Genomic DNA, 15,615 nt, shown 5'->3' on the forward strand with positions numbered 1-15,615 from the left:
AACTTTCTTGAAAATACCATGACTATTTATAGCTTAGAGGCAAAGTGTGAAATGCTACCTTCTCTGCTTGTCTTTATGAATTATCCCATTCTTAATACTGTGAATTGTGCTCCAATAAAGCAGGCATTTGTATTCCATCCTTTGCAAGAGGCAATACTGCTTGGCTCATGATAAATGTATTTGCATGCAAAGGAGCTGTTACCAACACAGAATTTACTGCCTGTTGAAGAAGGAAGCTACCTGTTCTTGAGATGAAGTCTATCATTATTTACTCTCTGTGATCCCACCCTGAATTTTAAAGAGCACAGAGTTAGACCTGTAAATATACATAATATGCTCATAACAGAATTTACAAGCATATTTTTAGTAATATCTTTTAATGTGTATTCTTGTTTACAGGTTTATACTTTTGTAATATTCTTGTTTTATCCTCGGTTGCATATTGCCAGGGCTCTGTGTGTCCTGCAGTTCTGTAAGTAGGACTTAAACTTCGTAGTAAAGGTTAAAACGCTAGTCTTTATAAGCATCAGAAATTTGCTTGAAAGCATATAGTTCGTGCTCTTTGAAATCATAGAAATCAATAATTGAAATTGATTGGTTAGCAAATGACTTGGGGGAAGAGAAAAAGAACAAGATTACAAATCTTTTATGATCAAATGAAGGGGAATACCCTGGGAGAATTTACATTTTTAGATTGGACTTCTGAACTCCCAGTATTTGAAAAATTCTTAAATCCTATCTACCAGACTAAACAATATAAAATCCTTACCATCTTTCTTTTGATCTGTTAAGTATGTAATCTTCATATACTCTGCTTTTGGGAGAATCTGTTTCTGTCAACTTTTCCTTGTCAGAGAAACCCTACAAGTTCTAGAGCAGCTTAAGATATGTTTTGAGTTGTGCTTTCAGCTTTACCCATCATCTGCTTTCCTAGAAGAATTGCTGACTATTTTTAAAGGAAAGGGATTGGGAGCAAGGGCTGTTTGCTATCAAAAAAATCTGAAAAATGAGCATTCTAGTTTGTCATCTGCAAATCCCAATTCATTTGTCATTTCCAGGTAAAAGATATAAAATACTTTTTTCTTTGGCAAATATTATGGTTGTTTGTATTAACATGTATAAGAAGAGTTGGGCATTATTAAAAATATTTTTCCTTTCATTTTTTAACTCTGATGATAAAATCAATCAGTGCCTTTGAAGCTGAAGCAAATATAACAATTTCCTGAAAGATTTAAAATATTAGTAGATATTGCTATTTACATTTCAATATGAATGGTGACTATAATGCATATATTACAACTCAGCTTATTTATTTTCCTGACTAAAGAAAGCAGGTTGTTTTGTTTTGTAAGGTACTACTTAATAATCTGTTGAACAAAATGTTTATTAATGAGAATCTTTTTTTTCTTTTTAATCAGAAGCAACTAAAAAGCATTTATTCGGCAACATGCTGGATAAAATTTTCCACATTTACTTGAACTTCACCAGCAGGGGGGAGCAAATAAAGATAGAATAAATTGAATTCATTGTGTTTACAATATCAAAATTTTCTGGAATCTTATCGTATAATGCCCAGTTCAGTTTTAAATGTAAAAACAAGATTATTGCTTATTGAATTTACAAGTGTAGTTATATTTAAATTGGACTATACTCTCTCTGTCAAATTAGTATCTGATAGCATTGTGTTGTGCTATGTATAAACCAGACATTCGTAGTCTGAATATCCTCCAGATTTATGGGCTTCAGTTCCCAGATTTCTCAGTAATTACCATGCTAAGAAATATTTTGCTTTCGTGATTTTTAGAACTTATTTTAAAGATGGTTCAGATTAGTCTTACCCAAGTATTTCTCTACGGAAATCTTATGACCACAATTGAGCCAAAAATGTATGTTGCTAAGTAAGAAGTTGTTAAGGAAGTTTTGTCCCATTTTACAACCTTTCTTACCATGGTTGTTGAATGAATCACTGCAGTTGTTAAGTTGGTAACTCTGGCTTCCCTGTTGACTTTACGTATCAGAAGGTCCCAAAAGGTGATCAGAAGACGCCAGGACACTGCAACTGTCAAAAAAACAAGTAGTTGTTAAACATCTTAATTTTGATCACATGACCATAGGGATGCTGTAACAGTTTTAAGTGTGAAAAATGGTCTTAACTCAATTTTTTCAGTGCTGTTGTAACTTTGGACGGTTACTAAATGAACTGTTGTAAGTTAAGGACTACCTGTATAAGAATTCCAACCATATTGTTTGAAAACTGGGTCTTTGCTGAGAAAGGAAGTAACATTAATGCATAAGTTTATTATCAAATTGTGTCAAGAGAAGATAATTAAACAAAAATTTAGAAAGATCTGAATCTATTGCAAATATCATTTATACTCATTTTAAAGCCAGTAGCAAAGTTGTTGTTTCAGTGGCCCTTTCGAGTGGAATGGAGTGAGGTGAAAAGCACTAGTTTTGAAAATGAAATTATTTCAATACGGTGTTTAAATTTTTAATTTCTGCTTCTCTGTTATATTAAATAATTGTGTTCACTGTTTTAAAGTGCTTCTTATTTTGTTTGGAGCAAAGGTAGAGAGAAATTTCTACTGTTCTATCTGGAGAAACCTAAGAATTATTTTTGATATGAAGCCTTGAGGGCACTTGGAAGCTGTAACTGTTCATATTATTAGTACATATTCTTTATTTATAGATTACATTTTTTTAATCAGAGGATCATAACTGACAAAATAAAGCAACAGAGCTGATTACCGAACATTAAAAGCAATGCTTACATTCAAAACAGCAGGAACAAGCACATTAAGAGGATTCAAAAGCCTACGGCAAGAGATGTATCTTAAGCAGTCAGCTAAACTGAACTAATGGTGATTGCAAATGCATTGCCAAGGGTAGGAAATTTCATAATGAGGGTTCCTTAGTGAAGATTATGCTTTTAGAAGCATTTGGGGCTTAAGACAATGGAAAGGTTTCACCCTTTTCATTAAAGGAGACCAGACCCATCTCCCGTTTTGTTGGATCAATCTTAATCTAATGCAGATAGACTTCCCCCCCTTCCTCTGAAAAAAAAGATGCAAGATTATCTGGAAAATATTTTTTGATTGGTTAGCAAGGATATTGACTTCTGGTATCAGCAGTTTTCCTCATCCAGGTGTCTTCCAGAAATTTTGAATTTCAGCTTTCAGAATTTCCATCTAACCAAACCATGGGATTTGGGAGTTCTGAGTTTTAAAGTGTGAAACAATTCATGGATAGCAAAATAGGGAAGATTGTATTAATATTTGCAAGCTTTTTTGATTATATATGAAAAAGATAGCAAAAATATTCCAGTTATAGATAAAATAACTTTAAAGAAAAGCTTGAAAATTCTTGCTGAAGAATAAAAAAAAATCTGTTTATAAATATTTAGGTATGAGATTTGTGTAAATAAGGTGATGCTCCTGTTAAAGAGCTACGTTTATCTTTACTTTTGAAATAACTCACTGCTTTATCTGAGCAATAGTGCATTAAGTTCATAAAAAAGTTCAATTTAACTTTCAAAATAACACTGGCATAATTAGACTACTAATGATATTTCTGTGTAAAATATTACCTTTGAATAAGGTAAAATGAGATTGATAGTGTATTCCTGTCATTCATGATTAGTCTCATTGGGGCACAAATTATTAGTTATATGCTCTTTGTATTTTTTACAGATTAAAAAATGTTTTTAATAATACTCTGTGATTAGACTTTGTTTGAAAATTGATCAACTGATTCAGAACAGCATAAAAATCCCTAAATCTAAAATAATCAGAAACTAAAACCCAGAACATATGTGGTAAGCCACCTTATGGTTGCCAGGAATCGAATATTCCAAAAACTCAGTTAAAAATAATTACTTATCTAGTGGGATAATCATTTATTTCATAAATAATTTGTAGTTTGACAGGGTAAAAAAGTAACCACACCTCCCAATTCAGTCAGTTCAGATTAATGAAAGAAGTAACTGGGGTCAATAGAGTAAGTAGTTAGCTAAACACTAACTCTGTCTTATATACTGCTCACAAACTGTGACTCCCTTCATCACAGTGAAGTGCTCAAAACAGCAGAAGTCATGTTCACTCAAATTAATTTTTAAAGGTCTCTATAAAAAATTATATTAATGCCTGTTAGTCTAGTTGCTAAGTCTCTAAGCTCCACCACTCACAGTTACAACCACAGCCACAGTCTCTTTCAATAGAAAAGATTTTGAACAGTAATAAATCTCCCCAAGTGCAGTTGTCCTTACAAAAGAACTCCAATCAGTCTGGAAAGTCACAAATAACCTAAGAACAATATCCAGTAAACTGCGAGTTTGTCTCACCTTAGTTCAGCGATTCTCAACCTATGGGTCGCGACCCCATTTGGGGTCGATCGACCATTTCACGGGGATCGCCAAGCAAGGCTGTCCGCCATTTTTTTCCCCTTTTCCGGTGGATGCCTTACCTCCCTTGGGCTGGGCCAGCTGGTGGCCCAGCCGGTGGTCGGCCTGCTCCATCTCTGCCGCTTGCCAGCTACACCTCGGCCAGCGCAGGGGGCGGCACGACGCATGCATGGCGCTCACGGGCAGGGAAAGTCCTCGACTTACAACCGCTTGGGTAGTCTTCAACTTACGACTGGTTTAGTCCTCGACTTACGACCGGTTTAGTCCTCAGCTTATGACCGGTTGGGGGTCACGGCATTAAAAAGGTTGAGAACCACTGCCTTAGTTAAAGTAAGTATTCTTAACTCCACTACCAAAAAAGGACTGAGTAAAAACTGAATTTATAGAAGGCAGAAGCTATTGCTCATTGAGAAAAATAATTATGCTAGTCTCAAATTTACAAAAAAACAAAATAGAATCCTGCACATTTTCTGAGGAAATTTTATATATTTTCTTGCTGCTGTAAAAAAGATTTTTGGTGAATGGATATTTGCAGTTTATGTCTAGGCATGATTTATTGATCTCTGTTATTTATAAGCATTATTTATAATCCTGTAACACATTTAAGCTCTTACATTATAATGTTCATTTTATATATGTTTGTATCTGTTCCCGTTTGCTGTGTAGACATACAATACAGATGAGGTTAGAGAAAGTTATCTCAGGATAACTTAATGTGTTATCGCTTGAGTATTTAATGTTTACTGTTTAACAAAGCATTTTGTTTCTTCCACTCCTGGAAATGTAGTGAGAAGACCCCAAAAAATTGTTTCAGGATTAAAAGGCTGTTAGGTAATAATTAGGAATGAAAAAATACTAATAGTAATAAGTAAACCTTCACATATCATAGATAAAAACTATTGAATTAATAAATGTTAATAGAAGTTGTGAAAATCTTTTTCTCTACTCTTTGTTCTTGGGCAATGTTTTATAGAGTAATGTATAGCCTTTTGATAATATATGTTTGTTATGATGTTGGGTTGAATTAGTTCCTTTCTTCTCTAAATTGTAATTATTTTTTATTTTCATCAACTTTGTTTAACTGTAGGGTTTTAAAGTGAAATGTGAAGTAAAGGCCTTTAATAATAATCAATAATGGCAAATGGTGGTTTTATCAAAACAATATTTTAAAGTTACAGTCACTGAATTTCTTATTGATACAAGCAAGCTATATTTGCAAGTATTATAAACATATTTTATACCTCCATATATCATCATTACTTTCCCAAACAGACCTCACAGTGGAAAAATCCCTGTGCTACAAAACTGTAGATGGTCATATTTAACAGAGAATCATTTGTGCTGAAAAGTAAGAGAGGAAAAAACCCAATAAGGGAAATTTGTTTAGCTTCATTATGCAAACAGGTTTATTTTAAGGTAAATATTTTAATATGTTCAGCTGGTTTAAAGTGAAGTCAGTGAACAGTCATTTCTTTTTACTGAACAAATATGAACAATATTGCTAGCTGATGAAATATTTAATTTTTAATCATTTGTTATTAGAGGAGATATGGATTTCACTAGATTCATATGTCAGACTGTTCATAGTATCCTTGTTTAATTAAGGCGTAATGTATGTACCCAGCCTTTGAGAGCTGCCAACCAATATTTAATTTTTACCATTTGTGTGAAGCAGGCATCCTCTATCAGTTGTCCATCAAATAATATTATATCACTTGTTATTCTTCACAAACTCCTACTTTCTGTAACCATTCTCTGAATTCTCACGTTGATTCACATTTGGTCCAATTTCCTAGGTCTGGAAAGAGGGCTGCATTATGAAGATGAAAAATTATTTTCATTTTTCCCTATTTTAAAACTGAAATAACATCCAGCTATGAAATCATTATAAAAGGGATACAGATTGTAAACCCCCTTATATATTCTTTTTCTTAAATTTTTCTTTCTTTTCCCTTCTTTTCTTAACCATGGTTAGCTATATAGTCCTTCCCCAGTATTAACCAGTTAAAAACAATTACAGTATAGCTTCTGTTTAATTAGAATATGAAAATTTGGCTGAAAGTTGATTTCAAATCCTGTAAAAGAGGAATTTTAGTCAACCTTAATAATTATTTATTTGATTATTTGTTTTGCTACATATTTTTGTATATACTGTCCCAATCTCTAGTATTGCATAACAAACAAAAATAGAAAAATAAATAACACAAAGACTACACTATAAAACAATCTTTAACCTAAGGCAGTGATGGCGAACCTTTTAGAGACCGAGTGCCCAAACTACAATCCAAAACCCATTTATGCATCGTCGGGTGCCAGGTGGGTGTGGCCCGTTGGGTGGGTGTGGCCCATTGGGTGGGCGTGGCTGCAGTGGTAACAGCAGACTGAACGGGACTAAAAAGTTCAATCAATCAATTCCAACTTTGCAAGACCTTTTTTTTTCCTGCGAGAAGTTGAAATTGACTGATTGATTGAACCTTTTTTTTTTTTGTACATGGCGGTGGAGGCCTAAAGCGAAAAGGTTTTATAAAACCCAGCTGAAGGCCTAGGACTGGGGCGACGGTGCGTGTGCCCACAGAGAGAGCTCTGAGTGCCGCCTCTGGCACCTGTGCCGTAGGTTCGCCACCACTGACCTAAGGTGAAGGTAAATGTTTCCCCTGTCCAGTTGTATCTGATTCTAGGGGGCGGTGGTCATCACTGTTTCCTAGCGAAGGGACCAGCATTGTCCAAAGACGCTTTAGCTGACATGACTATATGATGAGGTGCATGGAACATTGTATCTTACCACCAAAGTGGTACTTATTTATCTACTTGCATTTGCATGCTTTCAAACTGCTAGGTTGACAAGAGCTGGGGCAAGAATGAGAGCTCACCCTGCGACATAATACTTGAGTCTTGAACTGTCAACCTATATGAGCCGAGGTGGCGCAGCAGTTAGAGTGCAGTACTGCAGGCCACTTTAGCTGACTGTGTTCAGCAGGTCAGCGGTTCAAATCTCACCGGCTCAAGGTTGATTCAGCCTTCCATCCTTCCGAGGTAGGTAAAATGAGGACCCAGATTGTTGGGGGCAATGTAAAATATATATATACATTGCTTACTGGTGTACACCGCTTAGAGAGTGCTTGCACTTTAAGCGGTATATAAGTCTCGTAAATAAATAAATAAATAAAACCTTCAGATCAACAAGCCCAGTGCCTTAACTGCTAAACCACTGCACCTCCTTAATCTAATCTTTAATCTAATAAACAGTAATTGCCAAACAGTTATACTGTAGGCCAAAGGAAGTTCCTAAATGAAAGATGAAGTGATGCTGGCTGTACTTCTGGGAGCACCATTTCCAGACTATGTTATTGTTATTCCTGAAAAACCATCTTATTCCAGTTGCATGGATTTTTCAATAGGGAGCAGGACTCCCAATATGCCTGCTCTTGATGACCAGCTTGAGTAAGCAGAATCCTACTTAATAAGATGATATATATCCTGATATATCTTGGTGCCACACCATAAAGGGTTTTCTAGGCAATGACCAGCACTTTGAACTGGGCCCAGAATTCAACTGGTAATCAGCACAGTAACCTTATTGCAAGTATTATTCTAAAACTAGCTGTGTTCTCCTGAAGAATGGAAAATAAGAAGAAATTTATCTTGGAATTGATTTTTAGGTAAAAAAAAATTAGGTATTTTTTTTTTAGATAATATGGCTAAAATAAAGATCCTGCCTTTAGAGATGTGCAGTCATGGATTTGTTCAGGAAGTGTCACCTGCTAGACAATCTTGTCTGGACTTAAAAATTAAGCAAAGTCAGGACTAGTTAGGTTAGACTTGAACGCCGAAAAAAGTACCACTTAAATATTGCTGCCAAGTAAATTGCATGATGGAGCCTATCTAGTCAATCAAGAGCTGAGTTTGGCTTAAGTCTGCCTCTATCTTTTCATCATACATGTAGCCAAGTCTTGCACAACTTTTATTAATTTAAAATTTTGTTACTCTGAAAAGCAGCAACCTTGTATCAAGTTTCTTTTTCTATCCTTCTACAATGTCATTAAGCTTATGTGACATCTAATCCATGACATAATGTTCAAACTTCTATTTCTGTAGCTATTCATTATAGGAAGGAAAGTAGAAACATTTCATAGGGTTGCGGTTTTAGGTGCCAAGAGGTAGCCTATTTTTGAAAAAAAAATTAAGACATATTTATTAAAGTCAGAAATCTTTGTGTAGGCATGAATTCTGTTATGAATGCCTGGCTATTAAAAGAGGGCTTATCTATTAACAATATTGTCAGTGCCTGGAAATGTACTCTTTATCTTACTAATTTCATGCCTACATCTGTTTGCCGTATATTTCCTGCTTTAAGGAAGTATTTAAAAATAATTAGCAAAACATTGATATGAAACATTTTAACTCTTTTCTGTAGGATTTAATGAAGTTATTCTGGGAACTGGCCAGCAGCGAATAGATGAATCCAAAATGAAGTTAATAAACTATATGTTAAAAAGAGCCTTGCTTATGGCAAGCAGATGCTAGAAAATAATTGTGTATTTTACTGTGTGTCTCATTCTGTTCGATTACAGGATACCCAAAGTTGCTTACAAAATGTACCAAAGGGCTCCAACAAACCAATTCCAAAATATATCACAAAAAAAAACCCCACACAGTTCATTTACAATAATAGTGCTAATGAAATCGCCACCCTCTGAAGTTTCCTAATTAAATGGATGCAGCCATCCAAAGCAAAACAAAACCTGCAGAAAAAGTTTTTTGGACAAGTCAAGTTTTATTAAATTTACCTAGGAAAAAGCCCCAAACTACACACTTGCAAAGAACATTTCCCAGGGGTAGGCAACCTTGGCTCTTTTATGACTCGTGGACTTCAACTCCCAGAATTCCTGAGCCAGCACAGCACAGCTGGCTCAGGAATTCTGGGAGTTGAAGTCCACAAGTCATAAAAGAGCCAAGGTTGCCTACCTCTGACATTGCCCAACCAGATTAATTTTATGAGGAAATTTATCTTTGCAAATGACTCTTTCTGTCCAGATTTCTGTACTTCCAGAGATGAATCCTGAATGAATCCTATTTATAATGTTTAGAAAGCTGTTGATCCTCAGCTACTTGAAGCACACTATAAGGTTAAAGAGCACCACTCAACATCTGCCAGATAAAGATAAATTTTGAGAGACTTTTGCATAAATCACAGATACTAAATATGCAATAAATCAGGACTTCCATAAACTCAACATTCACTGGGAGGTTTTAAGACTGATTTTTTTTTCTTTAGTTCTAATCCGATTTTCTTCTTAAAAGGAGGGAGAACCCATCTGTATTATTTGATCTCCCCTTTGTTTCCTGATGGGTAAATAGAGCATTTGTTCAGATATTTTATTTGAAGCATAGTGTTTGATCTTGACTAGGTAAACCTTATTGAGATGTGTTTTTTGGCAAGCTGGTATATAGTGATGCATAGATAAATTGTCTTTAATGATAGCAGCAAGTCATGTTTAATAATGGAGGCGTAACACTAATCCTTCTCATTCAGAGTGATGAAATACACAGTAGTACATTTGTCTTTTTCCTTCCCATGCTATAAATAGTGCAGTCCACCAATTGCTTAATACATCTCATGTGAGGCTAGTAGTGTATGAACCAGACTATGTCTGCCTTTCTTATGCTGTGTTGCCACAGACGTTGGCAAATACTCATGTGTTAAATGTAAACATTGCATAAAATCTATGCATGGATTGAATGCACAGTGGTCCAAACTGCATCCTTGTTCTCAGTCTGTGTAAGATAATTACTATTCATTTGAGCTTATGTATGTCTAGTTATGAGTGCATGACTCATATGCAAATGTTGACACTGTGCATTGTGTGGGTGGCTGCAATCCTGCACCTTCTGTATGCCTAGACATCTGTAGATTTGGAAGTACTCCAAATTGGTGCTCAAGATTGCTTCATGGGCTTTAATAATGCTGGTGTGTTGGGATATGTTAAATGCACCCTGAATGAAGCCTTCCCATTTCCAGTCCTCCCATCTCCTGCTCTTAAGACAGCACCACATGCGTCTTTGTATCCTTATAATTTTATCTGTAATGCCTTGCCATCTGGTGTCTCTCAGGCATCGTTACTGCCAGCTTTCCAGGAAGCTCTGAAGATTTATTTGTTTACCTGTACTTTTCCTTGAATAAGCCTTACAGTATTGCTCTGCACAGGACCCCCCCACACACTACAATTGGGGTTTTGGTTTTACTTTTCTTAATGTTATTGTAACTTGTAAGGACCCACCCCACTTTGCATCTTAAGAGGACAGAACTCTTGGAATAATTCGTCCAACAGGGATCCTTTATTAAGAGAAAATGGTTGCAGGCGTTCTAGACAGGACTTGGGGTTCAAGCTCTCCCATTCGAGGTTTTAAGGGGTTCCCCAGTAGTCCCACCCAATCACCCCCTTCTTCCAGTGACAGTTTCAGGCATCACAATCCCACCCCTTTTTTCCTTTCTTCCGTCTGGATGGAGACTTCAGATAAACTACATGAAAGGCCTCCTTTGCTATGATAAGGCTTTTTGGTGCTAACCACATTCAAACCCTTTGAAGTTGTACCAAAGGAAGTGAGGGCCATAAAGCCCCTTTGTTCACCCCCCTCTCTTTCTTTATGGCAGAATCCAGAGAGGGCAGAAATGGGGTTTTCTATAATTGATAACTGGAGATGAAGTATAATTGGATTCTGACATAACTTTTGTATCATATCGGTCTGAATTTCTTCAAGACATTTTATATACAATTTAATTATTAAAATTGTATTATAATTTAATGTATTAGAGGTAGTCCTGTAATTTACAGTAATAGGCAAAAAAATTATAAAAACAGTGAATACGAATATAAAAACCATAGTAATAAATATCGTAAAAGAAACACTTGTAGGTTGCATAAGTAACAGCTGGTCATAACCTAGATTTCAGATGTATAAAAATGGTGCAAGATCATTCTCTAAACCTCAGTGCAAAATGAAACATATTAGTATCAAAAGACTTTTAATACTTTGGGGGAGCAAAGTATTCCCAATTATCACTTTTCATAAGAGGAAAAAACGGCAGTCAGTCCAACTGAAATCAACTAGCCATTTCCTAGGCAGTATTACAGAAGTGGCTTGACATTGCCTTTTTCAAGGATTTTTTTAAAAATAATTTCCAGTCTAGTACTGTATATGGGTCTAGAACTGTCTTCCAAAAACTGCCCCTGCCTAGCTGCCACAAACAGCCAAAGCTGGCTAGGTGGTGCCACCTGCTGATATCTATTGGATATACAGTTTCCTTTGTAAAAGGGTGTCTATGGAGATCCTCTGTTTTCTGGATCATGGTTGTCCCAAAAGGGCCTTTTCAAAAGGGAATTGGACTTTCTTTGTTTTTCCTTGAAGACATTTCTCTTCTCATCCTAGAAGCTTCTTCAGTTCTGACTGAATAGTGGAGAATGGAAGGATTGTAAAGGGGTATTTGTAAAAAGGTATTTACAAGAACATTATTTGTATTGCCACTCTGACTCACTGTCTACTCTATTCTGCTGAAATTAGAGATAAGGTATGAAAACTGAGAATGGGAAATGAAGAGATATAATAGGGAGGAAGAGATATAAGATTGCTTTCCTCTCCCCTTGAAGTCATCACATTCTACCTAACAAATTACTTTGCTGCTATTCTTTTTTCTTTTCCTCTTGGCAACAGCCACCTCAAAGATTACCTTACTTCTGTTAGCTTGAATGTTCATTATGAAGCAATATGTATTGTGTAACATTTATTTAAAATAAATGTGGGGCAGTTGAATGTCATACTTTGGAATTCAACATTTTCATGTCATTTAAAATTCATATGGCAAGATCCTGTCACATAGCCTTGTCTGGTCTTATGTTTATCAGATCCATATAAAGAATGTGTTGGTTTTAAAAGTCAGAACATGTATTGCTCAGTTCAGTGAAAGAGGCGCATTCTATATATTTTTACTTTGTGTTTATTAGATTGTTGTTTTCAGCTGTAATTGTTGCTGCAAAAAGCATCTTTAGCATCTTTCTAGCGTTAAGTACCAGATTAAGGGATCAAGGGCTTTCTTCAGAAGTATAAACAGTGTGCATATTATTCTCTCACTCATGCTTCATTCCTGAGAAATCTTGAACAGATCCCCACAGAAAAGGGAAAGCAAGCAATTCTTCTCATTTTCCTGCAGCAAGCAGCTCATGGTCTGTTCTCCTTAGATGCTCATTAGATCACCGTTACCCACTGGGATTGATATCAAGAAACAAGTGCCCATTTCTTGCTGGGTTATTGTGGAGTCAAAGCAATCCACAACCAGCTATGAATTAAGTGAGCCCCTGTAACATAACATGTCACCATTGTTTTTTCAGGCTGAAGATTACATGGTTGCCCATCATACTGTATACTCTGCATAACTGCTCAGAAAGCAGTGGCTCAGGAAACAGTGCTGAAAACACAGGATTACTCTTAAGTATATAGCAACCATACTGTAAAATAAGGTGAAACCTAAGTCCCATCTATGAAAATTCAATGAGGGTTCTACAGAGTCAGTGCTTCTCCCCCCACCCCCCACCCCCCACCCCCGCATAGTATTGTAGCAGCAAAAGATATAGAATCAGTAGCTTTTATTTTCCTCAAGGGTAGAGGACTTGTTTTAGTAAGTTCACCCAGCTGAGCTAATCACCATAAACAAGAAAGACACAATGTAATACTCCTGGAAAAGGTTTGAAGATTAGCTGTTCTGGGGGAAAAAAACCTACATTATTAGCAGGTTGGCTAACCATGATCATACACAGGCCTATGCTGAATAAAAAAGACAGGAGAGTGCAATTGCTGATCATTGATACCTGGCCTTTTTATCCTACATCTACATTTATTTTAAGAAAAACAAAGGCATACCAAGCCTGAAGAAGAATGATTTTAAAATGAACCTTGTTTTGAATTAAGTGGAGAATTTGTATCCTCAGAAATCCAGGTTATGTCAACTTGTTGCTTTGTAATTATGGACAGTGTAAGGACCCACCCCACTTTGCATCTTAAGAAGACAGAACTCTTGGAATAGTTCTTCCAACAGGAATCCTTTATTAAGAGAAAATGGTTGCAGGCATGCTAGACAGGACTTGGGGTCCAAGCTCTCCCATTCAAGGTTTTAAGGGGTTCCCCAGTAGTCCCACCCAATCAACCCCCCTTCCCAGTGATAGTTTCAAGTATCACAATTCCACCCCGTTTCTTCTTTCTTCCGTCTGGATGGAGACTTCAGATAACTACATGAAAGGCAAATACTCTTCTTTGTTAATGCTAATGTTCTCTGGTGTTAACGCTTTGAGGTTACAATAGGTTACAATAAACACACATTCAGCATTCAGCTCTTTGAAGTCTACTGAAGGAAGTGAGGGCCATAAAGCCCCTTTGTTCTCCCCCTTCTCTCCCTCTTATGGCAGAATCCAAAGAAGGCAGAATTGGGAGTTTCTATATTTGATAATTAAAGATGAAATATGATTGGATTCTGACATCCGGCCCCTCTTAAAAATAAGAGAGATCCACCTGAAAGAAAACACAAGTATAAAATTTAGTCAGGCTTGTTAGGATACTCTGTGTGAAACTTCTTCAATAGCTTCGGGGCTCTGACATGACGTTTATGGACCCACTCATTTTGTGAGGGAGGGAGGTGTTTCCAGGCAACTAGGTACTGAGTTGCTCCATGATATCTCCTAGAGTCAAGGATTTCCTTTATTTCGAAGTGTTGTTCACCCTCCACCATGATTGGAGGTGGTGGTGGGGGGATTTTTGGCCGTAGAGGTGACTGATGCTCTCTTTTCAGCAAGCTGCAATGAAAAATTGGGTGTATTTGCCTGAGATTTTTGGGTAATTCTAATTCTACTGTTACTGGATTTATGATTCTTTTAATTGGAAAAGGTCCTATGTATTTTGGTCCAAGTTTTTTACAGGGCTGTAGGGACTTTAGGTATTTTGTAGATAAGTACACCATTTCTCCTATAATGAATGGTGTAGGCTCAACCCTTTTTTTATCGGCTTGTGTTTTGTAAGCCTGCCTAGCTTCATCTAGTGCTTTTCTGACTATTGGCCAGGTGTTTTGTAATTTTTCCATCCATTCTTTCAGCGAGGGGATCGTTGGTTCGTTTGGGGTTAATTCTGGCATGGGGTTGAAACTTTGACCGGTGGCTATTTGAAAAGGAGTGTAACCTGTGCTGGAGTGGACTGCATTATTGTAGGCAACTTCTGCAAAAGGGAGTAAGTCCGCCCACTCGGTCTGCTGGAAACTAAGAAAACATCTTAAATATTGCTTAAGTACTGAGTTCATTTTTTCAGCCCCCCCATTTCCTTGAGGGTGGTGGCTAGATGTCAGTCCCTGAGTGGTTCCTAAGAGGGATAAAAATTCCTTCCAAAATGCAGACGTAAATTGCACCCCCCTGTCAGAGATGATGCGTTGGGGTGCCCCATGCAATCTGTAAATGTGTTGGATGAAAAGTTTTGCTAAGGCTTTTGCAGTGGGAATCTTTTGGCAAGGGATAAAGTGCACCTGTTTGGAAAACAAGTCCGTGACCGTCCAGACCACAGTATTCCCATTGCTTTCTGGCAATTCCACTATAAAATCCATGGCTATTTCTCTCCAGGGGGCTGAGGGACTTGCCACTGTTTGCAATAGTCCTGGCACTTTCCCTTGCAACCTCTTTGCCGTGGCACATTTTGGACAACTGGCTATATAACTTTCAATGTCCTTTTTCATGGATGGCCACCAAAATTGCCGTTTAATTAAATGTAAAGTTTTTACAAATCCAAAATGCCCTGCTGATTTTGTGTCATGGCAAAGGTGCATGAAAATTACTCTTTGAGTTGTTGGTATATATAACTTTTCCCCTATCCAAGGCAACCCGTCTCTCATTGTGCACACATTTTTGTTTTTCTGGAACCAATCATCTGTTTCCAAACTTTTTCTGAATTCAATTCCAGTTTGGCTGTCCAGTTGTGGTTTTAATTTGGCTTGGGTTCTTGTGGTTACTGGTGCTGCCAGTTGTGACTCTGCCATTATTGGTCTAGAGTCTGTGGTTCGTGCGCTGTTATATTGGGGCATGCGAGATAGTGCATCTGCCAGGAAGTTCTTTCTTCCTGGTAAATGTTTGAGCTTAAATTGGAATTGGTGAAAATGCTGGGACCAGCGGGCTTGTTTGGGATTGAGTTTC

General features: G+C 36.8%; 1 protein-coding gene across 3 annotated transcripts in view; it reads left to right on the forward strand.

Moving 5' to 3' along the window:
• CUNH1orf21 (chromosome unknown C1orf21 homolog) overlaps positions 1–15,615 on the forward strand; it is a 156,322-nt gene that overhangs the window by 91,680 nt on the left and 49,027 nt on the right. The window lies entirely within an intron of this gene.

This window comes from Crotalus tigris, unplaced genomic scaffold (assembly GCF_016545835.1).
Source record: "Crotalus tigris isolate CLP2741 ecotype Arizona unplaced genomic scaffold, ASM1654583v1 scf7180000018938.1368258, whole genome shotgun sequence".
In the NCBI taxonomy this organism is placed as follows: domain Eukaryota; kingdom Metazoa; phylum Chordata; class Lepidosauria; order Squamata; family Viperidae; genus Crotalus; species Crotalus tigris.